The sequence below is a fragment of the Haliotis rufescens genome, unplaced genomic scaffold (genome assembly GCF_023055435.1).
Source record: "Haliotis rufescens isolate VD_foot unplaced genomic scaffold, xgHalRufe1.0.p SCAF_9, whole genome shotgun sequence".
Classification (NCBI taxonomy): domain Eukaryota; kingdom Metazoa; phylum Mollusca; class Gastropoda; order Lepetellida; family Haliotidae; genus Haliotis; species Haliotis rufescens.
Window position 1 is genome coordinate 11365592 of NW_025964383.1, and position 26179 is coordinate 11391770.

Consider the following 26179-nt stretch of genomic DNA (forward strand, 5'->3'; position numbering starts at 1 on the left):
CCTCTGTATACTTGTCCTAATACATACATCAATTTTATATACAGTGCTGACACTCCGTGTAGTTCTACATCAGTGTTCTATACTGACACAACGTGTCCATACCAGTATATACATCGGTGTCATATACTGACAGCCTGCGTGTGCACATGTACCAATATATTCATTTATGGTCTATACTGATACATGTGAACTGTTTTAGATTGTCTATATGTCCATATTTACTTCTGTGGGGATTAACATAGGGACACCCTGGATCTTGGGATTCGTCAACAGGTTAGATGACTTGTCTGTTCATGATTCCTTCTTTGTGGTTGGACATAAGACCATTCTGGACCTAGGCGCTTGTCATTAGTTTAGATGCTCTGTACGTCCCTGCTTCTATATTGGTGGACATAAGATCATTCTCAACATTCAAGTTTATCTTGAGTGCTATCTGGAGGTCTTATGTGGTAGGTAAAGGTTCGTAACTAGATGATCGTTTGCAGTCGAAATGTCGGCTGGGGTAGGAAATGGTGTTTATCAAACAATGGTCAGTGTTATCTTTAACCGAACCTAAAACATTGGCATATCAGTCCTTTAAATATGTATGGTTTATGTTATTAATGGAATAACCACGAACACCAACGCTTACAAACTTAATAATGATTTATAAACATAATCATGTCACTTTATTGTCTACGTGTAAATGCATAATGCATCTACGGGCATCAGAAAAAAGGTAACTGATGGCGGCAACATAGTTATAAATATAAATATACTTCAGTTTTAACACAGTTGTAGTGAGATAGCGCCTCCGCGTTATCACCCTGAGGTGACCTGCATATCACTGTGAAGAACGTTACCTGTCCAGGTAGGTGCGTTGAGTCTCGTCTCCAGCCTCGCCCCCTTTGCACAGGTAACTCTTCGATATTCAGAACTGAAATGTGTGTATCAATATAATATCAGATAGTCAAACGTGGTACAATTGTTAATGTTAATGTACTGCAGAGGTAGAATATCCGTGCTACGTAGCTTCAGAGCATTCCTACTTTCGCTTTGCAACTTAGATAGGCAAGCCACTCATACAGTTACACACTTTAATGTTCTTATCCTAGATACAGATAACACTCACTCGCACTGAATTACATTAGAACTTTGATGCTGACCCAGCGTTATTAATGGCTTCATATCGACGGTAGGTACCTATTGAAAACTGTTATTTTCTCTCTAAAACAGTTCAGGCTTTTTGGCTCCTATATCAAGTTGACACAAACTGATATACCCGAAATATACTTACTTCATACACGACTTTATATACCTGAAACATACTCTTTGTATATTGTAAAAAGCAGGGTACATTCGTCAATAAAAAATGATTTAAGAAATACAAAGAGGCACCGATGGATGGCAATGGGTATCGGAAGGCATACCGTGACACCCAGCAGAACATGTTGATAGGGGTGACGGGGGTGCATATTGTAACGGTGAAAACAATCAAGAAAGACGACAACAAATGTACGTTTGAGTGAGTGAGTGATTGAGTGAGTATGTTTTTACGCCGCTTTTAGCAATATTCCAGCAATATCACGGCGGGGGACACCAACAATGGTCGTCACACAATGTACCCATGTCGGGAATCGAACCCGGTTCTTCGGCGTGACGAGCGAACCCTTTAACTTAGGCTACCCGACCGCCCAATGTACGTTTGAGATGACTTGATCAATAATTGATCAAGCCGACAAGATTGGTCAACCATTCCTACAGACGCCGTGTTATGGTCTGAGTCAATTTCCTAATGACACTTTCAGGGAGTCTTCCTGCTCCACTCTCCTTGCATCGCCTTGAACAGTACAACTATCGTAGTGGGTGGTCTTTGACGTCTCCCGATCATGTCCTAAACGTTCGCTAACCGGGAAAAGGTCAAGACTCATTGCTGCTTATTGCATTCTGGTGACGTTTAGCTGCTGGGGTTAGACAGTTACGATAGGTGTACGGTGAGTGTTATCGACTTGAAGAGAAAAACGTGGACCAGCATGGAGCTCAAAAGAGCACACCCATTGGCTTCCGGTTGTCCCGGTATTATTGTCCTGTGAACCTTCAATGCACAATATGCAGCACAGTTCTGGCATTTGGACGCCCCAAGACACGTCCACGCCTATCCAGAAAGTCGAAAGTGAATCTTGACTCATCTAAAATAATTTCATGGGACCATCGGAGGTTCCCCAGTTTCTACGATCTAAATACCATTGGGTCTAGCCAGAATGTGGCGTATAAAGCTGGTACAACGCGTGGTAGCCAAGTGTGGAAATGATTCGTCTGGTCAGAAGCTTGTAAGCTGGTGGCCTGGCGCAAGTAAACATTAATTTGATTTTGGCTGTTGAGTTCGATTTCTTAAAACTTGGTGTTTTATTAATTAGTCGAACCGGGTGCCCTGTTCTGGGCCGATCACTAGCATCGTGTGTCTACAAATAACAAACATATTGGCTACCTCTCGCTGAGCTCTAATAGTTTTGAAGCATGCCAGTAGCCTTTTGGCGTGCTTCACGGTTAAGACGACACATTCCCAATGTTATCATGAATACTGCATTAAATCAAAAGTGGAGAGTTTATGCATTAAGGTAGATAATAATTATCAACAATACTAATGGTTCAGATGGTTTTGACATTCTTGGTTTTCAACATTTAAGCAGCATTCCTTTGTTGAATGCGTCTATCCTTCACATTTCTGGGGTGAGATGTATTTCATCAAAAGCCTGGTATTTCCCAAGCACGAAAACATTGCTGTCTCTAATAACTTAGATCTTGAACCCTGCATTTTGGCATACATTGGGTAAAGACAAAGTGTTTGAATGCACGAATATTCCCGCTACCACCCATCCTAGTAAACAAAAAGAAGAAATGCACCCCTGAATGCTGGCATTCAAATAACATTGAATGTTGAATAACAGAGTCTCTTGCTGGCCACACATGCCTCCCTATACCATTATGCCACCGCCTCCAAACGGATGAAGTTCCTGGACACATGCTTGGGCTTGCCGTTCATCCTTCCTTCCATCTACCCTGACTCTACCATCGGCATTAAACAATTTTCATCTACTCTCATCACCAAACATAAGCCGAACCCAGCCACGTCGGTGCCGAAGTTGCACAGTTCTCGATCGACGTTGTCGATTGATGTGATGCTGCTGTGGTTTGAGCGACGGAACTGTTTGTTGCCCACAACTGTGACATACCAATGGCTCACACTCGTTGCGCTGCAATTAATTTCGGCATTTTTTTTGGTGTCCCTTCACTACAATAATACTATTAACCTCGATCTATCAGTTTTTATAGCAACGTTGTCGATTGATGTGATGCTGCTGTGGTTTGAAGGTTTGAGCGACGGGACTGTTTGTTGCCCACAACTGTGACATACCAATGGCTCACCCTCGTTGCGCTGCAATTAATTTCGGCATTATTTGGTGTTCTTTCACTACAATAATACTATTAACCTCGATCTATCAGTTTTTATAGCACAAACGACACATGTAAACGGCTATACATGCCTTTTTTCATGACTATCACCAAAATCGAAGTACACGGGGATCGGGTTATTTTTTGCGACACGTTAATGTCATGTTTGCTCAGAATATTTCTTTAATGCTGAAACTCAGCATGGTTTTAATTTGATTTTTGCTGCGAAATAGGTGTAACGTTTCTTTTGTACTTCAGTTTGGATTCAATATCGATTGATTTTGTGTACGTTGAACTCTTTTGTACGTATCTCATATTTTACTTCGATACATCTGCAGACCTTCCAGGTGATCTAATAGCGAGTCAATGTTTTCTCGTATTAAAAGATGTTTCTCTGCTCATCAGCCTGTGCAGTTGTATACTTTATAGTTATCTGCAACACATTTATATCAAGAAAATCATGTTTAAGTTGCTTGTATCACACATTATCACAATTGATGTTCAGGCTCTGCTACTCATTCGTTCGAAATCTTGATAAAGATCATTCGTATATCAATAGGTTACCCATCTATTACTAGTGTCAAAATAATCTGTTCTTGACATAACTTTTATACTTTTGCAAGTCGCTCGCACATGATCAGCCTTATTATGATCTCCCCCGTGATCATTCGTGCTCTGTAGCATAAGGCGCCTTACAGGATCTTTTGGTTGACTTGGTTGATTAATATCATCACATCCCAATTGCATAGATCGATGCTAATGATGTCAACCACTGAATGTCCTGGTACAGATTTGATTATTTACATTATTTTTTTACCATCATGTAGGTGTAATTTTCTCGAATGTAACGTTAAACAATAAAACAGATATACCATGGCCTGGTATTACGTTTTGAAGGATAATCAATCCTATAATCCTAGTTTGAGAGTGCTGAACACTTTTGTCACATTCAGTGAAGGAAGGTTGATTCAAGATGAATAATAATATGGGGAGCCCTTGGTTTAACGTCTAATTCCTCTTTTGCATTTAGATCCACCTTATAATTACATGACATGAATACACATTTTAAATGTATAGCATACATTCAACAAAAAAGTACCCTATGAACTAGATTATTTCTTATGCGAAATTAACGTGCATGCAGACATAGTTATCGTGTTGTATTATCAGACGCATGCCTTAACGTGAGGTGATCATATACACCTCACTATGATTGGACAAAACTGGCGCATCAGTGTCATGGCCCCTTGTCCACGTGAAGACAGCTGTTATCACTGAACTATATTGGCGATTACGCCTCAAGTCCTTGATATATAGGGGTCGTGTGTAATATGTTTGTCTTGGAACACTGCTAGCAGTAACTACATCTCCGTCTTTCCATGCGCAGCTTTGAACTTCATAGTAAGAACTTGTTATATTTATAAAATAAATCGAACTGAACCACGTGACCACAGAGTCACTCCGAGTTTTTTATCTGTGGTAAAAATACATCATGGGGTTCTTTCAATAGATTGCTTATAATGGCGCACATTAAGGAGAATTGGGATATCTCCCTGGGGGTTTTATATCCTTCAAAATGCAGAACCTTTATTAAATATGTAAAAGGTAATTAATATTAACTCAAGAATAATTAATTAACACTCTGTCCAGCCAGCCTCTGCTTTAGCCAACTAGCCATGGCATTTACAACCAGTATCAGAGAAAGTTATTGTTGTGTGTCGTCAGTGCACGGGGGCTAATGGTTTAAATGACCCCAGCGCATCAGCCACCATCACTTGACGGCGTTCCGAGTACTCTTAACATGTCCCATTTTAATTCTGGAAACCCAAAAGTCCAGAAACTCTACACTCTTTGCCCAGTCTCGGTTAAAGGTATTTACAAAATTAAACATGCCGTTTTCATGGGAACATACCAAGGAAGAAAAAATTTAAAAAAAATTGTTTAAAAACTCAATATTTAGACTATGTCGCCCATGGGCCTGCCCATGGGCGAAGTCTGGCCCATGGGTAGGCCCATGGGCAGGCCCATGGGCGAGAATATGTTCCTCTACTTAAAACTCATGTTTTTGTTTCGCAAATACATTTAATGTATTCATTCAAGTATCATGACACAAAATTTAACTCATTTTAACTTAATTCAACGATTTTATAGCGATATTTAAATATTTCGCCCATGGGCGAGAAAAAGGTTTGGCCCATGGGCAGGCCCATGGGCGAGAATATGTTCCTTTACTTAAAACTCATGATTTTGTTTCGCAAATACATTAAATGTATTTATTGAAGTATCATGACACAAAATTTAACTCATTTAAACTTAATTCAACGATTTTATAGCGATATTGAAATATTTCGCCCAGGGCAAGAAAAAGGTTTGGCCCATGGGTAGGCCCATGGGCGAGAATATGTTCCTTTACTTAAAACTCATGTTTTTGTTTCGCAAATACATTTAATGTATTCATTCAAGTATCATGACACAAAATTTAACTCATTTTAACTTAATTCAACGATTTTATAGCGATATTGAAATATTTCGCCCATGGGCGAGAAAAAGGTTTGGCCCATGGGCAGGCCCATGGGCGAGAACATGTTTCTTTACTCAAAACTCATGTTTTTGTTTCGCAAATACATTAAATGTATTTAATCAAGTATCATGACACAAAATTTAACTAATTTTTACTTAATTCAACTATTTTAGGGCGTTATTAAAATATTTCGCCCATGTTTTCGTCAGTCCCTTTCAAGCATCAACTAACTGTTTGCAAAGTATATTGTATCATGTGAAATATACTTTATATTATATCATTACATTACTATTTAAAAAGGGCTTTTGGTTGGATGTTTCCTTTAGTTCTTCAAATTTCACCTGTTTTACATATTGTAGCGATCTTTAATGAACCCGGCCTTACCTCTCAAAACGTTTTGACAGTTTATCATACGAATTCATGTGCGTGTACTCAAATTCATTGGAGTTATTTTCCACAACATTATTTTTTAGTTATTTACCATTTTATGTCCCGTTGATACATCACACTGGGCAATTACGTGACACTAGGTATGTAATATACAGGTACGCGTGCGCGTATTTTAATGAAAAAAACTATTCGTCTTTTATTGCATAACGTTTGGCTGAATATCTTACATTCTAACGAAATCTCGAAATAATTATTTAATTACAAGCAGTGTCGAACAGACCAGTAGGAATTATGTTTCAATGCGATTGAGGAAAACGTGAGTGAATATTGTGACACTAAAGCAACTTTTAACTGCATTGTCACTTTTGGTATGAAAATGGTAATAGTTAAGAAAAACGTAACAGCCTTCTTATGATAATTCTCATATTCTCATTAGTACGTTGTGTCTAATTACAGTGTCGGCCTTATTTACAGGTGAATCTACAGTACTTGTTGTCGGTCAATTACAATCTGCCACACCACGCGTGAATAAACAGTTATGCAGGTGTTGCTGTGGGCAAATACCTAGCCTGTACATGTATATTTTTGTGGATACATGTATTACATATTTTCGTTGATATGTGGATATATTAAGCACCAAGACACAAAAGGTTTATGAAAGATGAATTTGTGCCTTGATATATATATTCAACGCGAACGAAGCTTGTATTTTCTCCACGATCCTGATGTGTATCATCGTTTAATTGGTCATTCATTAAAAGTATGTTGTGAGGCGATATCAAAGGAGCCGCTCAATATACACAGTGTCGTCCGTTTCGCGTGAACTACCACCCTACCCTGTCAGTAAGAGTTATGTAATCGGTACACAAATATATTTGGTGCGATGTCAGTGTGGAAGGAGTTTGAATTACGTCCGCCAGTGGCCACAGAAAGTATAGTACCAATCAACAAGGCCAATGCCGTACTAATAACCTAGTGACTCGCGTAACAACGGCTGTCAATATGTCTGCTACATCTACCATACCATCATCCCTGTCACAACTGGCGTATTAACGGCTTATTCAAAATATTAATTGTAGAAATGTCGTTACCAGACTAACGTACGTCGTATTCAGTCCTCAACTGGATGTTACATTCCTTATATCAGTTAACAGCCCTGTTTGTGAAAATATTTACTAGACATAAGATTTAATGACTAATAAAATCAATTGTAAGACCGCATAGACCATAAAACCGAATAAAATATGTCTTGGTATCATCTCTTGTGCATTAGATGATGGCAATGACCGGAAATGTTATAACGTTAGATTAAGAAGGAGAAACATTAAAGTGTTTTACAATACTTGGAAACATGAGCAATAAGATGTAGCAACATAAACATGCATGGAATAAGGAAAAAGGATGAAAACAAATTGAAAAGGATTTTAATACAAAATTATCGAACTAAATAACTTGCCTGAACAGAAGGGGTACCCAAACTTGTTTGACAGTTATTCGTGTGTTGTAGACTGTCGAATGGGACTCATGTGTGTACGTAGGGTACGCATATCTATTGCAAGTTTTAGTACTCATACACTTTCTCTTTTTGTGTTTTGTTTGTTTGTTAGTTGTATAACGCCACACTTAGCAATATTTCAGCTGTATGACGGCGGTCTGTAAATAATCGAGTCTGGACCAGACAATCCAGTGATTGACATCATGTGCATCGATCCACGCAATTGGGATACGATGACATGCATGAACCAAGTCAGCGAGTCTGACCACCCGATCCCGGTAGTCGCTTCTTACGACAAGCGCTGTCGCCCTTTTACGCCAAGAATGGTTTGTTGAAGATCTTCACGGGTCTATTGAATGCAGGGATTTGTGTAAAGTCATTCAGACAGCATACAATGCCAACTAAAAAATTATACTCAGTGTCTCCGCAAAGTAATATAGTACGGTACTTAGAGTACATGTGAGATTATACTCAGATTAGGGAGATGTTTAATCCATATAACGTGTTATTATTCTACCTAACAATGTATTTAATGAAATGAATGCAAAACAAACTCAAAAGGTTTCATTTAAAAAACTACCCCTAGTCTTGACTTACAAAACAACTGCAACCCGACACAGATTAAACGCAACTTACAAACACAATCATAATCTGGTTAGTCTGTATCACTCAACGAGGCCGCTTACTCTGCCCACAGTATGGCCGTATTGGGCAGTTCAGTAATTAGGAGCCAAAACCAGGCAGGTACGTTGGTCACACCTGACTGGTCTGACTGATGATTAGGTCGTCTGACAATTGGGAGTGAACCATAGCAAGAAGTATCTGCGAAACTATTTGCTCCTTTTATGGGACCGATTAGTTTTATTACCATGGGCCTCGGCACAACCGTGGTGTTGGAAGACAAGTTATACATGTACATCCGATATGGTGACTGTTTTTCGCTATTCATATTCTAAATACATTCATAATACCACAACATTTTAGTACTCCTTGAAACTTTACAATCACTTCAATATGTACAATAGATTGAACGAGAACACTTGATATATTTCAGATTATTAAATCATTGTCTCTATTATCAGCCGCTACGTTTGTATCGTTTGCATTGTACAAAGAAATATTTTATCTGTCCTTTTTCAGATTTAGCCTCAGAATGTGCTCATTCGAATTAGGAACGAAAATAATTGCTTATCACGAGTATATATGATACAGTTAAAAGTTACTTGTACACTGTAGACGTATTCACTTTAAAGTCGCATACGACCTTCGCGAGCGAGTTGAATGATCCAGGTTAATTGGAACGAAGTCTAGAAAGGGTTATAAAGTTTTGTATTTGGCAATGTGTAGGTTTGTTAAATATAATTTTTTAAATTCCTTTTATTTCAATATGTAAAATCATAACTATGCGCTTAAAAACAGAGCTGACTTGATGGGAGATAGCCACCTCAGATTGTCTGTTGGACACGGTTTAACCTTACTGTGTCCTCACCCTGGTTGTTGTTACCGTTGTTATAAGGGATTAAGAGCTACGGCTCATTGCATTTTTGGTTACAGTCTGTATCACTAAAGTGGACATGTGCAGGTGAACTCTGTTCAATTAGTATATGAAATGCCCCAAAATGTGAACTCAAGACAATAATAACCTGAGGGTAAATCCACGTGCGTCTGCCTTTCCCCTCGTTCACCTTCGAAATCCTTGATTATTATATCATGCCAGAGTTCTGAAATTCAGTGACAATGTTGCTGAACAGTAGAATCTGATGGACGTTTTGTGCAGAACCTGTTTGACACTATGGGTTCCAGGACCACTAACACTCTGAGCTGAAAAAGTTTGGTCCTAACCGCACCCAACATCTACAAGTTTGTAAGCTTGTAGACATCATTAAGAAGTAATTAACAGTCCCATGCTGAGACCTTTCTCAAAATTCAGACCGGTGGCAGGCTGCCAACAAAGAGAAGAAAATATCGCAACCCCGACACGAGTGTGCTCAGTCAAACAATGAACTTACGACCGGCAGAAAACAACTTCAGTTGAGTATGCCGATGCTGTATCTCAGCCGTGTTGGCATGAAAATTTAAACATGCTAATTAAATCCAAAATCGTATAAATATTTTTAATAGAAACCGTATCTTAATTTGTTCTTGCACTGCATCATATCGTGTATTTCATCTGTATATGTGTAATGTGTATATGTATCCATGACTACACTTATACCGCATATTCTGCAACAGACTATAATTAATCACCTTATTATTGTCTCTCCATTTACCATGGCTGACTGCACTAATACCCTTTTAACAGTGGACACCGATATCAGTATACATGTAGGCTTTTTGTTCAAAAAGGAATATGCAGGAAATTATATGTAACAATTAACTGTGTACTAATAACATGTTTGAATGTTATCAGTTTTACGTTCTGAGATACAGTGATGTAAGCATCTTCTAAAATCTTCTAAAAATATAATAAAATACAAAACTCTCTGCCGTAATTTTTTTGTGGAAATCATTCGATCAAGTAAAAATGACTGCGTGACAAGACGAATCAACTATTTATACCCGATAAAAGAAACTGCCGTATTTTAGGAACAGTGCTATAACAAGACATTTGAAATTTCTAACAAGCAGATACATTAGAGACAGTGACTAGACTACATGTACGTAATCCGTATCAATCAAAGGTGTAAAAAAACTGAAAATCATATCTGTCGGAGACCTACCAAATTACCAAGTTTTATCATTACTATATTTATTACAATGCAAATACTTTAGTGATACATTTGTTAGAGACGAGGGCATACACACAAGTATATTGCTTCCGTGTGTGAATGCAGGTTGTACTTGGTATCTAAGTTCTCAGTTTCATACCGGTTGTATAACTGAATTTGTATATGGAACCATGCGTACAGCATGACAATTACTTGCTATTCGTCAGTTTACAACACACATAACACGGTCAAACAATTTTAGGCACCGCTTTTGCGAGTTATTTAGTACAATAATGTTTTATTAAAATCTATTTCAATTTGTTTTCACCATTTTCCCTATTGACAGTCGTTGTTGCGTGAGTCACTCGGTAATTAGTACGGATTGACCTTGTTTATTGTTTCTACACTTTCAGGATTTCTGTGGCAAGTGGCGGACGTAATTCAAACTCCTTCCGCACTGACACCGCATCAAATATATTTGTGTACCGATTACATAACTCTAATGGACGGGGGGGGGGGGGGGGGGTAGTTCACCGGACGACACTGTGTATATTGGGCGGCTCCTTTGATATCTCCTCCAAACATACGTTTATTGAATGACCCTATTAAACGATGATACACATCTCGATAAATATATCAAAGCACTAATTCATCTTTCATAAACATTTTTTTGTCTTTGTGCTTAATATATCCACATATCAACGAACATTTGTAAAACATGTATCCTAAAAAAAATAAACATTTTCAGGCTAGGTAGTTGCCCACACCAACACCTGCATAACTGTTTATTCACGCGTGGTGTGGTAGATCGTAATTGACCGAGAGCAGGTATTGTAGAATCACCTGTAAATAAGGCCGACACTGTAATTAGATACAACGTACTAATGAGAATTATCATAAGAAGGCTGTTGTTTTTTCTCAACTGTTACCATTTTCATACCAAAAGTGACAATGCAGTTAAAAGTTGCTTTAGTGTCACAATATTCACTCACGTTTTCTTCAATCGCATTGAAACATAATTCCTACTGGTCAGTTCGAAACCGCATGTAATTAAATAATTATTTCGAGATTTCGTTAGAATGTAAGATATTCAGCCAAACGTTATGCAATAAAAGACGAATAGTTTTTTTCATTAAAATACGCGCACGCGTACCTGTATATTACATACCTAGTGTCACGTAATTGCCCAGTGTGATGTATCAACGGGACATAAAATGGGAAATGAAATAGAAACTAACTAAAATTTAATGTTGTGGAAAATAACTCCAATGAATTTAAGTACACGCTCATGAATTCGTATGATAAACTGTCAAAACGTTTTGAGAGGTAAGGCCGGGTTCATTAAAGATCGCTACAATATGTAAAACAGGTGAAATTTGTAGAACTAAAGGAAACATCCAACCAAAAGCCCTTTTTAAATAGTAATGTAATGATATAATATAAAGTATATTTCACATGATACAATATATTTTGCAAACAGTTATAATTAGTTGATGCTTGAAAGGGACTGACGAAAACATGGGCGAAATATTTTAATAACTCCGTAAAATAGTTGAATTAAGTAACAATTAGTTAAAGTTTGTGTCATGATACTTGAATAAATACATTAAATGTATTTGCGAAACAAAAACATGAGTTTTAAGTAAAGGAACATATTCTCGCCCATGGGCCTGCCCATGGGCCTACCCATGGGCCAAACCTTTTTCTCGCCCATGGGCGAAATATTTCAATATCGCTATAAAATCGTTGAATTAAGTTAAAATGAGTTAAATTTTGTGTCATGATACTTGAATGAATACATTAAATGTATTTGCGAAACAAAAACATGAGTTTTAAGTAAAGGAACATATTCTCGCCCATGGGCCTGCCCAGGGGCCAAACCTTTTTCTCGCCCATGGGCGAAATATTTCAATATCGCTATAAAATCGTTGAATTAAGTTAAAATGAGTTAAATTTTGTGTCATGATACTTCAATAAATACATTTAATGTATTTGCGAAACAAAATCATGAGTTTTAAGTAAAGGAACATATTCTCGCCCATGGGCCAAACCTTTTTCTCGCCCATGGGCGAAATATTTCAATATCGCTATAAAATCGTTGAATTAAGTTAAAATGAGTTTAATTTTGTGTCATGATACTTGAATGAATACATTAAATGTATTTGCGAAACAAAAACATGAGTTTTAAGTAGAGGAACATATTCTCGCCCATGGGCCACACGTCGCCCATGGGCAGGCCCATGGACGACATAGTCTAAATATTGAGTTTTTAAACAATTTTTTTTTCATTTTTTCTTCCTTGGTATGTTCCCATGAAAACGGCATGTTTAATTTTGTAAATACCTTTAACCGAGACTGGGCAAAGAGCGTAGAGTTTCTGGACTTTTGGGTTTCCAGAATTAAAATGGGACGTGTTAGGATAATCTCCACAAGGATGCGGATATCAGGCATAACCATCTTCTGTTTGTACAAGTAACTTATCATGAAGTACAACATATCTTATTAAACTATTTTAATAAAAGTTCATGCATGAGAAACTAGTATATACTAATTGGAGGATGTGGATGTTTGGTACCAATGTTTGTAAAGAACTATTTCATCGGAGGTACTAGCTGATAAGTAATAAATAAAATAGCTAATAAACTAGCTGAAAAGACAGACAGACGGATTGGATATTAACATTTGTCACGTGATGTACATTTAAAATGAGTTAAATTTTGTGTCATGATACTTGAATGAATACATTAAATGTATTTGCGAAACAAAAACATGAGTTTTAAGTAAAGGAACATATTCTCGCCCATGGGCCTGCCCATCGGCCAAACCTTTTTCTCGCCCATGGGCGAAATATTTCAATATCGCTATAAAATCGTTGAATTAAGTTAAAATGAGTTAAATTTTGTGTCATGATACTTCAATAAATACATTTAATGTATTTGCGAAACAAAATCATGAGTTTTAAGTAAAGTAACATATTCTCGCCCATGGGCCAAACCTTTTTCTCGCCCATGGGCGAAATATTTCAATATCGCTATAAAATCGTTGAATTAAGTTAAAATGAGTTAAATTTTGTGTCATGATACTTGAATGAATACATTAAATGTATTTGCGAAACAAAAACATGAGTTTTAAGTAGAGGAACATATTCTCGCCCATGGGCCTGCCCATGGGCCTACCCATGGGCCACACTTCGCCCATGGGCAGGCCCATGGGCGACATAGTCTAAATATTGAGTTTTTAAACAATTTTTTTTTCATTTTTTCTTCCTTGGTATGTTCCGTAGAAAACGGCATGTTTAATTTTGTAAATACCTTTAACCGAGACTGGGCAAAGAGCGTAGAGTTTCTGGACTTTTGGGTTTCCAGAATTAAAATGGGACGTGTTTCTTGCATTACCCACACATATCCTAACACAACTGGTGTCGAGCACCCTTGCAACGAGCATGCTAACCACATATTCCCACATACTGGCACAGTACACGCAATACCACAATATCCACAGCGAGAGTTTACCAACTTTGCAGCGCTCTGCTATGACTTTATGCATTGAGATGCATTTATCTTGTCACTCTGGGCACGACGCCAATGTAACTAGCCCAGTTCCAACCCAAGACCAGAATATTCATGGCCGAAAGTGTCGTCACAGGTACCAGCAGCACACTCCGACAATCACGATACTCGGGGCGTTGATGGTGAACGTTTTTGGCAGTTTTTTTATTTGAAGTTAAGGACGTTTCATGTTTACAATGTATCTTGAGACATCACACTTTCCACCAACATCATCCATGTTTCTCTCTCCTAATCTGTTATCATTTATGATGACCTGACATGATTTTGTGTGTGCGTGTGCGTGTGCGTATACGTATCGTATGTGTGTGAACAATATATTATTCTAGCTGCACTTAGAAATATATGTAATCCTGTTTTTATTTGTTAAGAAATGGTTTTGCTTACTCAAATAAGTTTGGGAAAAAATAAATATTTCAAGATTGACTGATGCCGAGTGCTTCAAATATGCTTGCACGTTGATGCAACGAGTACTAATAACAGACATGTTATCTGTTGGCGAGTCAAAGGTTGCCCTTATTTACAGCGGTGTAATTGTTCACAGATATGCCTACCACCCAAGTGCTATTGGTGACGATCAGATTACTTCGCCATTGAAGGTGAGTGGAGAATACCACTGATATGTTTCTTGAATGTATATACATTACAAAGTTTGCTATTAAACGTTGTTGGAGTTTCCGGACACATTCTGAACGGGCACCATTTAATCAATTGTAATGAAATTTATTGCTTGTTCTAACCATTGCCTATATACGGAAAAACGACGTTTTCGTGTTTGCATTGTAGACTGTGCAAGAGCACTGGGCCTCCTGTACCAGATATACAATATTCATCACATCAAGATGCCCCGTGACGAAAAGTGTGGGTTCAGCAGTACACTTTCAAGATAGAGGCAATTAACTGTGAGATCTCACAGATCAGTCAAGTGTTGATACATACATAAGATAGGTTAAGACAATACTTTATTATTCCGCTGCAAATTTGCAAATGCTCATTCTCAGCAGGAAAATAACTTACGAACCTCTAACGAAACTCTATATTTTATATAGCTATTATGATGTCAGCAAGTGTACCATCAATCTACATGAGTTCAAGTAGTGAAACCTGGACGAGCCATTCGTAATTTTCATTAAACTGGTATTCGATTATACTATACAAATCAGCCATTGCTAGTTTAATCTTTAAGACAGTGAACCTCGTATACTTTATATACAGTAAAAAAACATAACAAGATGAATAAAACCAGTGGAAGAATGTACTGGTTTATGATAGCTTTATGGAACAAGAGGAGAATATATGGGGTTGTCCACATCAGCAAGTAGAATCGCACATCGTAATTATATCAGACGTTGTTACAGCCTGAGCACTGAATATTGCAAAGGAAGCGATAGTTTGCAGTTTGCAGTGTTAATACACACTGATTTGTGCTTAAAAAGAGAAAGAGAAGATAAAAGTAAGAAACTTCATTGTCATGGTGTGTTGTCTATGGTATCCTACCACTAAACTAGGATTTAAAATGGAATAGCCATATTGTCTTGGTTAAACCTACTTCTCTAGAATAATGTTTGAATCCATCTTACATTACATGTTGTAAGTATAATTACACATTGCTCGAGCAACATTACATGTACAAAACGATTTATGAGATGGTACATTGATTTGCGATCTCCACTTCAACTAGGACGTCTGGGTAATGAAGTCACTTCAGCATTTGAAGTAAAGGAATCAGATGACACGTTGTACTGTAATATGAACACATTTCCAGATGACAATTTTTTTTTTTCAACATCTTAACGTGTATATGAATGTTCCACGCCTGTTACAAAATGACCTTCTTCATGACATTAGTGTAAACGGGAGTGTGAAGAAATGTTGTGATTAGACATTCAAGAAAATGGCAGGATCTCAAACCGTCCACCTTCACATCAACGTCAGGTCAAAAGGATATTCATATCCGGTTGATGCATGTTAGGAATTGGTCTCAGCGAGCAAGTTTGACAGCTCAAACATCCCTCATTTATGACAAGGACTGTGATGAGGTTTTTTTCCTTAAACATTACATCCGACCACTTTTGGTGTGATCATTTCATAGAGATGTACTCGATATCTGATTCCCGCTGGGCAAGATTGGCATGCAATGTTCTTAATGTGATTCATGGTTCCATTGTTACAGTGATGGTTGTGTGCGCGACGATAACATTTGTGTTTTGCAACGTTCAGATGTGCAATGGTATCGGACGTTACACCACAGACCACAGGAGCCAGTTGGTGGTAATCAATACCAATCAGACAGGGATTAGTTCGTTCAGAGAATATTCTCTATTTCTGTTATCACATAATCCTGTTGGAGGTGAATGGGCACCACGTCACATTCAACAGGAGGTCATGCAGCCTCCTGTCGTACGTTTAGTCACGTGACTTCATGACACAACAGAATATTCTCATACATTTCTGGCCAGATCTCCAGTAGAGTGAGAGGAAACGAATCTTGAACCGACTTAAATCTCATCTTGTGCCATTGGCAAATAAGGTCTTCTGAAACTTTTAATCGGGATTACAATATTCTAGGCTATAGATCAGCTTTCAAAACGTATATGGCAGATACAGATAGATGGCATTTCCAAATTTGACACATCTGTGACCAAAATGATGTTCGTTACAATTCCTATTTTAACTTGTATCACGGGTTTGTTCAGTTTTAAATCTTTGGGGTTGGTTACATTGGAAGGGCAAGATACAGTGACCTTTTCGCGTCCCCTTAGTTGATCAGCACATTGATGGAGATCATAACTGCATCCTCATGTTATAGGCGGAGAGGTACATGTCTGACTCACTTTGAAAAGGCATATTCGATTTTTTTACATATTTGTCTTAATAACAAATCAAAATGAAATTAAGTTGTTTGGGGTATTTAAGCATGAGATAATAAAATACAGCTATGTCGTCAGTCATTCAAGATGGACTTGACCATCAAAAAACTAACGTTTAATGATGTTTAAAAACACTATGGTATTTCATGTATTCCCTGAATGTTTAAGCATAAAAGGCCATGTCAAATGTAATGACACCTCGTAGGCATCCAGCACATGAGGAGAGGAAGGGAAGAGGAACCAAGTTCTTGGAACGTTACTGGCTGTTTTGAGCCAGACAGCTGTCGCAAGCCGTTTTCGTGTGCACAAAACGACTATTGCCCAACTCTTGACAACCTTTTTGACAAACAGCCCGCCTCGTTCGTACCCAATGATCGTTTCGGGCCGACAGCATTGGAGAAGACTTTAGTAATTTCTTTCGATGAATCCACTTCATACAAAATAAACCCATAAGTAGCGAGTCCTGTTTCTGCGTATATTGTGGATGGAAGAGAAGACGACACAACAAATTTGCTGACGCTTGTGTTCATGAGGGTGTTCATGAGTTTTTTTGAGAAGGCAGTGTGTTGATTAATGTACATTTTAGGAGTGTCATCATCGTCATTAATGGTAACTTGAATGCTCAACGTCATGTGGTCAATGATATGTGGCCTCTACTGCCGCCACACCTGGGAGGATTTTAGCATAATAACGCCTGCCCACACACTGCATAAATCATACAGGTAAAGTTCACAGACCATCATTATTGTTTTGGAATGGCTTGCAGTTTCCCCTGATATGAACCAGGCAGGAAACATGTCGGATTGCCTCGGACAACCTATCAGCCACAGTGAGTGAGTGAGTGAGTTGGGTTTAACCCCGCTTTTAACATTATTCCAGTTATATCACGTCATGTCAGTTTAATGTGGGAGGAAAGCCCGAAGTGATGCAGGTCTCAGACGTTTACCACTTCGGTGAAACCCACGGGCACGGGTATGGTGCTGACAAACCTAGAAACATAATCGTGGTGAACCAGGATTCGAACCCACAATCATGGGTTTCTGGTGTGTCAAGGGGACGCAACTCTGCACAGCGAATCGCGGCGCCTTAGACGACTGGGCCACCCGTGCCCACGTATCAGCCACAGACGTTCCCTCCTTGAACTCTGTGAAGATCGGGGGAAGAATAGGTCTTCAGCAACCCATGCTTGCCGTAAAAGGCGACTATGCTTGTCGTAAGATGCTCATGATATCAATCACATGATTGTCTGGTCCAGATTCGATTATTAACAGACCGCCGTCATAGCGCTGGAATACTGCTGAGTGCGGCGTAAAACAACAAACCAACCAACCAACCCTCCTTGACCTTAGAAAGAGGAATGAAGAAACATTACAGATGCCTCCATGAGTGGTCTTGAGATTCAGTGTCTCGCCGATTTACGCATGTCTTCGTGCAAATGGTGGTCACATCATACACTGACCTCTTCATTTTTGGGTAGTGCTGTAATCCCCGAAGTTGCTGCTGGAACTGCCACTATCATTTGTACACTCATTTTCACTAACTCACTCGTCCATCATTCTTTATCATGCGAGAAAATTTTCAATTCGTTTTCATGTCATTCATTCCGAGTCAAAAGTGATCAAGCATTTTTCCTTTCATATCAGTATTAAAAAAAACATGTAAACAAAAACAAAATTTATTGTCACATACAAAAACTTAAAGAGAATGGGTGAAACATGACAGCCATGGATGGAACTATATTACGTGAAAAAAAAATATCTGTGGTACCCGAAACGTTGATAATACCTGGAATCATGTTCCGTTTTAATTTAAGCTGCCACTGAATAGCAATTTTATGTTTTTTCGGTAACTTTAGAGAATTATCCCCCTTTGGTTTTACCTGTGGTCCAACACAGTTGGAAACATGAAGAAACTCGGTAGAAGGTTAAACACATGTAAGGCGTGCTATATGAGACGCATTAAGTAACACAGACACAATTTCATGTATCCACGTGATTTTGTAGCAGGAATAAACTTTTGACACGAATGTCTTTATGTTCTCACACGAACTGTAAATGAGAAACAATCCTTAAAACGATCGCTCCTGTCATACTTGTGGAAAACATACCAGGAACACAGGATGCATATTCTGTACAATTGCTCTAATACGTCACCAAATTGCATTACAATCATATAGAATCGATATACATGCACAACACAGAATGTAAGAATCCAAGGATACTAAGGAAGCTCGAGCGTCACAAGAAATCGGCAGTAACAGCGTGTGAAAAGCAGAGAAAGACAACTCCGTAATTCAATCACGCATCGGCCACTAGAAACTATGGCCAAACTATCACTTGAGTCATGTCATACTTGGGTGGTCTCAGGCAAGTTCACACTGTCAGTTGTTTAGTGTGCCAACATTACAGGCCACTACACTGAAGTCACTAATTGTTGAAAAAAGCTCCAGGGAATCGCATTCCGCATCTGAGGCAAGATTGGTCGAATTCCTTCAATATTGGTGCCTTATTTGGAAGGCTTCCCAAGAACACCTCAGACATGTTCAATTGGTGACACGCACGTTGACACGTGTCTCTGGGGTGTTTATTTTTTATGACTTCAATGCACTGAATATAACCAAACAAACGGCACGCCCTCTGTCATTTGCATTTAGGTTCGGCATAGTGAAATTTCTTCAGATCGCTCAAAAGAGGTATAACTCTGTTATTCCGAAGATTGCTTACAGTGACCATGGTACGGAAATCCATTTCTTGCCTTTTATTGTCGAATTGCTTAAATACTTCTGGTTGAAAAATAATATTTGTAAAGTGAAATAAATATTCACATCACAAAACGTTTGCTTTTGAGTATATTTCAAAAATATGTTTCCTAAAAAAATATAATAGAAAAATATGTCGATATCTCATATTTCATAAGATTGTTATCTGTTGGCATAAAATTATATCTGTATTTAAATATATTTTCGATTTTCATATGTTGTTAACAGAAGTTAATACTACCCTGATTTGTGTATTGTACAATTACATAAACATATACATAGTCGGTTCCCCCACACCATGACACAGAACCTGTAAATGTTAGACTGATAAATGCGAGTGAGTAGGTTCCATGCATACCAAAATTGGACACACAGGTGGATATAAACAATGCGGGTGATAGAAGGTACTTTTTGATAGATTAACGAGCACAAGAGGCTTCAGCACAATGACTACTGACAAATCTCCCAAAACAATTGATTTTACCTCATGCGTTTCGGTTCACAAGCAGTGTCTGCGGAGTTGCCTTTGGTGTAACACATACATGGAGCATAAAATAGCCATACTTTATCATAATATTATTTTCATTCAGAATAAGTTATTTGCTAATATTGATGTTGCCAGAACAGCAAGGTTGGAACGGTTGGACCGGAATATCAAGCCAGTAAGACATATTTTACACGTTTACACATTTACAGAATAGCCGCTCCAACATATATACATAGATTCCGTTACGGACGTTGGTAACTAACATGAACATTGTTGACATCGATATACACTTTGGTTCACATGGGTGATCAAATAACTAACTAATTAGTTAAATAGCCACGTCCACCTATGTGCCGGTGTAATATAGTAGCTTGACAGATATCACCGAGTTGACTAACGTTATAAACACGCACATGTCATTGGATGTAATGATGATTGTCGCCTGGATAGTGGTCTCATGCGACTGAAGCGCAGTCCTACTTTCTTTTTGGTAAATGGTTTCCATGTTTTATATGGCTTTGTCTGATTACTGTTTGAAGACAACATGTAGTCATGTGGTACATCATTCCCAGTATGCTGTGAACCTTGACGGCCATCTTTATTCATTTCACTCAGTTGGTATGTGTACACATGGAGTAGTACGGTGAGGGTATTATTGAAAAGGTATTGTTTGATCTCACTACCTGCATAGCTGAATGTCGAGGATTCAATCATTTTAATGTATGCAGTCATGTTTGGTTTGAGATAAGTAGGTACAGCTCTATGTGTGTGTTGGGGGGGGGGGGGGGGGGGGGGCACAAGAAAAGCACAATTGAACAATATCAAGACACAATTAATTAAAAGGGGCTTCACAAATAATGCATGTGGTATCAGTAGGCTGTTCTACGTCCCATAATTTGGTTGATATAATGGTTTTGAGATAAATTTAAGTTTACAAGTTGTCACATTTATGTAAACAACCAAGGATAACTTTGTAATATTGTAATATACATGATGGTTAGATGTCAAGATGGTATACATATCACTACATTGATTGAAAACAGTCTATGTTTTAAGGCTTCTGTCTTTCAGAATGGACATCTTCCCGAAGTGTTCTGTGTGTAAGCAGCAGTTTACCCTGAAAGGACCAGTTCCTTACTTACTGCCCTGTCTACACGCAGTGTGTGAGACATGCTTGACATCTGCAGCTGGTGGTGTGATATCATGCTCTGCATGTCAGAGGGGGGTCAACTTCACAGACACGCGTCTCCAGAAGGATGCAGTCAGACAGAAACAAATATTCCATCTGACAGTCAAGCATCGCCCCAGTGAGCTCCTCTGTACAAATAACGATGACGGCAACCAGGCTGTGTGTTGGTGTCAGGAGTGCGAAGACTTCCTCTGTGAATCCTGCCAGAACATGCACAGCAGCGTCAAACTTACCAGGAAACATGTACTTCAAAACTTCAGTGACATGGAACCGACTCTCTCGAACATTCCGACCTTGTGCAGTATTCATAAATGCCATCCAATTTATCTGTTTGATAAAAGCTGCAAGAAGTTACTGTGTGCAAGGTGTAGGATTGAAGACCATGCTGACCACCACGTTGAGACGATTGATTCTGTTGCTGATACTGTAACAAAATATTTGTATGATCATAAGAATGCTCTTTCAAAGTTACAGGCTCGCCAGCAATCACACATGGAGAGCATCAAGCAAGGAAGCGAATCCACCGACAGAACACACTACACTTTGAAAGAAAGTATCGGCCACACATTCCAAGCACTGAGATCACAACTTGACCAAAGAGAGAAGGAACTTCTGGTCGATCTTGAAAGTCATACGACGGGGACCAAAGAAGCTCTACATGATCGTCTAACTACCTGTGCAGAAGATTGGAAGACAAGCACTGGGGTTTTAGACTATATCGCCAAAGTCCTCCTCTATGCCTCAAAGTCAGACATCCTGGATCTCGAGAGTTGTGTAGGGACGATGACGCAGATATGCCTGGACACCGGTATACCACAAACGCATGACGTACCTACAGCTATCTACAACACCAGCAGCCTGTCAAAACTTAAATCATGTATATCAGGATTTGGTACCATTTTGACGTGTGAAATGGATGGAGAATGTGTTAAAGGTATTCATATGTGAAAATATCTGTTGGTCATTCGATCGTGGCGCATTCTCTTACAACCTCTTTCACATGGTTATACAATTTGAGATCAGGTTTGTTTGATGATAAGTAATGCATTGTTGTAAAATTGTCAATTTTCCAGTTCTTAGACCAGCCATGTTAACCTTTGGATCATGTCATATCCGTTTGTCTTTGTTTCAGACAAGGATACGCAGACATATGACTTTATTGCCGACTTGGAAATGAAACACAGAATGGTGAGTATAGTCAGTGGTGATACATAATGGCTGGAAATTTATCTGAACAGTCATGATTTGGTTTATCAATTAGAGAGAGAGAGAGAGCAACAGTTCATTAACTTCTTTTTTTTGTCATATTATCTTAGTATGAGGTGATTAGCCAAGAAATCGGTTCATATAATACTAATTTGTGAAATCAGTAAATAACTGCACAAGATAAAAAAGTAATTAATAAATTGTAGCTCTAGTTTAACAAGCACAAAATGCAGGTAATAGAATGAGTCAATACAGTGGCAGATATAATGAGTAACTGGCCCTATGACATATTTCGATGGACTCATGGGCTCCGTACTTCAATCACTAGTGTTGTTGGAAGCTGCAGAGCTTTTGACGTTTTCAGATAGGTATCCCATCTGCAATATGCAAGTAGATAAGACACAAGTCAGGTCGTTCAAGACCTCGTATCATCATAGTATTGCTCGTATTACGGTACAGCCAGCCTTTTACAGCAAGTCACAGAAATTCTTGACCACCAACCTCTTCTCATGTCAACAACAAACAAGGGAGGTAACTCTAACTCAAACTTCGGGTGCAGATTGGCCACTACAGTGCTCGATATTTTCCGAACGACATAATCATTTACTGCTTCAGACATTCACTAGAATTCACTCTACTGTCAGGTTACATCATGTTGAAGATTTTTGTTGCAGGACATTGCAGAACTGAAGACGAAAATTGATGCAGATGAGAAACATATTGAAAGCCTTAAACTGATTACAGACCAGCTGAATGCTGAAATCAAAAGCTTGAAATCGGTTTGTTTATTAACCTACGCGTATCGATACCTTCTACCCTTATATTCAGAATTGTGTTATAAAGATGAAATCACAAGATGTCATCACATTAATTACTTAAAACATTTTACAGGAGATGCTTAGTTAATGCAATGACCTCCTTTCCTTCGTTTTGAGTCAGTGAGTGAGTGAGTGAGTGAAGAGTGAGTTAGTGAGTGGTCTCTATATAAATGGCTTATTCTCAACATAGAAAGTAAACGTTCATCAGCGAATTATTGAACACACACATTAATGAAGGCAGACCATGACAAGCAAATATTTGTTATATTTTCAGCGCATTTACGAGAAGGAAAACGTCGAGAAGAGAGCCGCCAAAACCATGGATTTCTTGCTTGGTAAATCAGAATTTCCCTTCTTCCTTGACCTCCAATAATCACGCATCTAAAATTAATCTGACGGGTTAACATTACAATTAACACGTCCCATTTTAATTCTGGAAACCCAAAAGTCCAGAAACTCTACGCTCTTTGCCCAGTCTCGGTTAAAGGTATTTACAAAATTAAACATGCCGTTTTCATGGGAACATACCAAGGAAGAAAAAATGAAAAAAAAATTGTTTAAAAACTCAATATTTAGACTATGTCGACCATGGGCCTGCCCATGGGCGAAGTGTGGCCCATGGGCCTGCCCATGGGCGAAGTCTGGCCCATGGGTAGGCCCATGGGCAGGCCCATGGGCGAGAACATGTTCCTTTACTTAAAACTCATGATTTTGTTTCGCAAATACATTAAATGTATTTATTGAAGTATCATGACACAAAATTTAACTCATTTTAACTTAATTCAACGATTTTATAGCGATATTGAAATATTTCGCCCATGGGCGAGAAAAAGGTTTGGCCCATGGGCAGGCCCATGGGCGAGAATATGTTCCTTTACTTAAAACTCATGTTTTTGTTTCGCAAATACATTTAATGTATTTATTGAAGTATCATGACACAAAATTTAACTCATTTTAACTTAATTCAACGATTTTATAGCGATATTGAAATATTTCGCCCATGGGCGAGAAAAAGGTTTGGCCCATGGGCGAGAACATGTTTCTTTACTCAAAACTCATGTTTTTCTTTCGCAAATACATTAAATGTATTTATTCAAGTATCATGACACAAAATTTAACTAATTTTTACTTAATTCAACTATTTTACGGCGTTTTTAAAATATTTCGCCCATGTTTTCGTCAGTCCCTTTCAAGCATCAACTTACTCTTTGCAAAGTATATTGTATCATGTGAAATATACTTTATATTATATCATTACATTACTTTTTTAAAAGGGCTTTTGGTTGGATGTTTCCTTTAGATCTACAAATTTCACCTGTTTTACATATTGTAGCGATCTTTAATGAACCCGGCCTTACCTCTCAAAACGTTTTGCCAGTTTATCATACGAATTCATGTGCGTGTACTCAAATTCATTGGAGTTATTTTCCACAACATTAAATTTTAGTTAGTTTCTATTTCATTTCCCATTTTATGTCCCGTTGATACATCACACTGGGCAATTACGTGACACTAAGTATGCAATATACAGGTACGCGTGCGCGTACTTTAATGAAAAAAACTATTCGTCTTTTATTGCATAACGTTTGGCTGAATATCTTACATTCTAACGAAATCTCGTAATAAATATTTAATTACATGCGGTTTCGAACTGACCAGTAGGAATTATGTTTCAATGCGATTGAGGAAAACGTGAGTGAATATTGTGACACTAAAGCAACTTTTAACTGCATTGTCACTTTTGGTATGAAAATGGTAACAGTTCAGAAAAAACAACAGCCTTCTTATGATAATTCTCATTAGTACGTTGTATCTAATTACAGTGTCGGCCTTATTTACAGGTGATTCTACAGTACTTGTTGTCGGTCAGTTACGATCTACCACACCACGCGTGAATAAACAGTTATGCAGGTGTTGCTGTGGGCAAATACCTAGTCTGAAAATGTTTATTTTTTTTAGGATACATGTTTTATAAATGTTCGTTGATATGTGGATATATTAAGCACAAAGACAAAAAAATGTTTATGAAAGATAAATTAGTGCCTTGATATATTCATCGAGATGTGTATCATCGTTTAATGGGGTCATTCAATAAACGTATCAAAGGAGCCGCCCAATATACACAGTGTCGTCCGGTGAACTACCACCCCACCCTGTCCATTAGAGTTATGTAATTGGTACACAAATATATTTGATGCGGTGTCAGTGCGGAAGGAGTTTGAATTACGTCCGCCACTTGCCACAGAAATCCTCAAAGTATAGAAACAATAAACAAGGTCAATCCGTACTAATTACCTAGTGACGCACGCAACAACGACTGTCAATAGGGAAAATGGTGAAAACAAATTGAAATAGATTTTAATAAAACATTATTGTACTAAATAACTCGCAAAAGCGGTGCCTAAAATTGTTTGACCGTGTTATGTGTGTTGTAAACTGACGAATAGCAAGTAATTGTCATGCTGTACGCATGGTTCCATATACAAATTCAGTTATACAACCGGTATGAAACTGAGAACTTAGATACCAAGTACAACCTGCATTCACACACGGAAGCAATATACTTGTGTGTATGCCCTCTCCTCTAAAAAATGTATCACTAAAGTATTTGCATTGTAATAAATATAGTAATGATAAAACTTGGTAATTTGGTAGGTCTCCGACAGATATGATTTTCATTTTTTTTACTCCTTTGATTGATACGGATTACGTACCTGTAGTCTAGTCACTGTATCTAAT

The 26179-nt window shown here is 38.2% G+C and overlaps 1 long non-coding RNA gene across 1 annotated transcript; it reads left to right on the forward strand.

Moving 5' to 3' along the window:
- Nucleotides 1–816: 816 nt before the first annotated feature.
- LOC125377446 lies at nucleotides 817–15688 on the forward strand. The gene is made up of 3 exons (XR_007219643.1): nucleotides 817–895; nucleotides 14657–14711; nucleotides 14899–15688. It is a non-coding gene; the product is annotated as an uncharacterized LOC125377446 (long non-coding RNA).
- Nucleotides 15689–26179: the final 10491 nt, after the last annotated feature.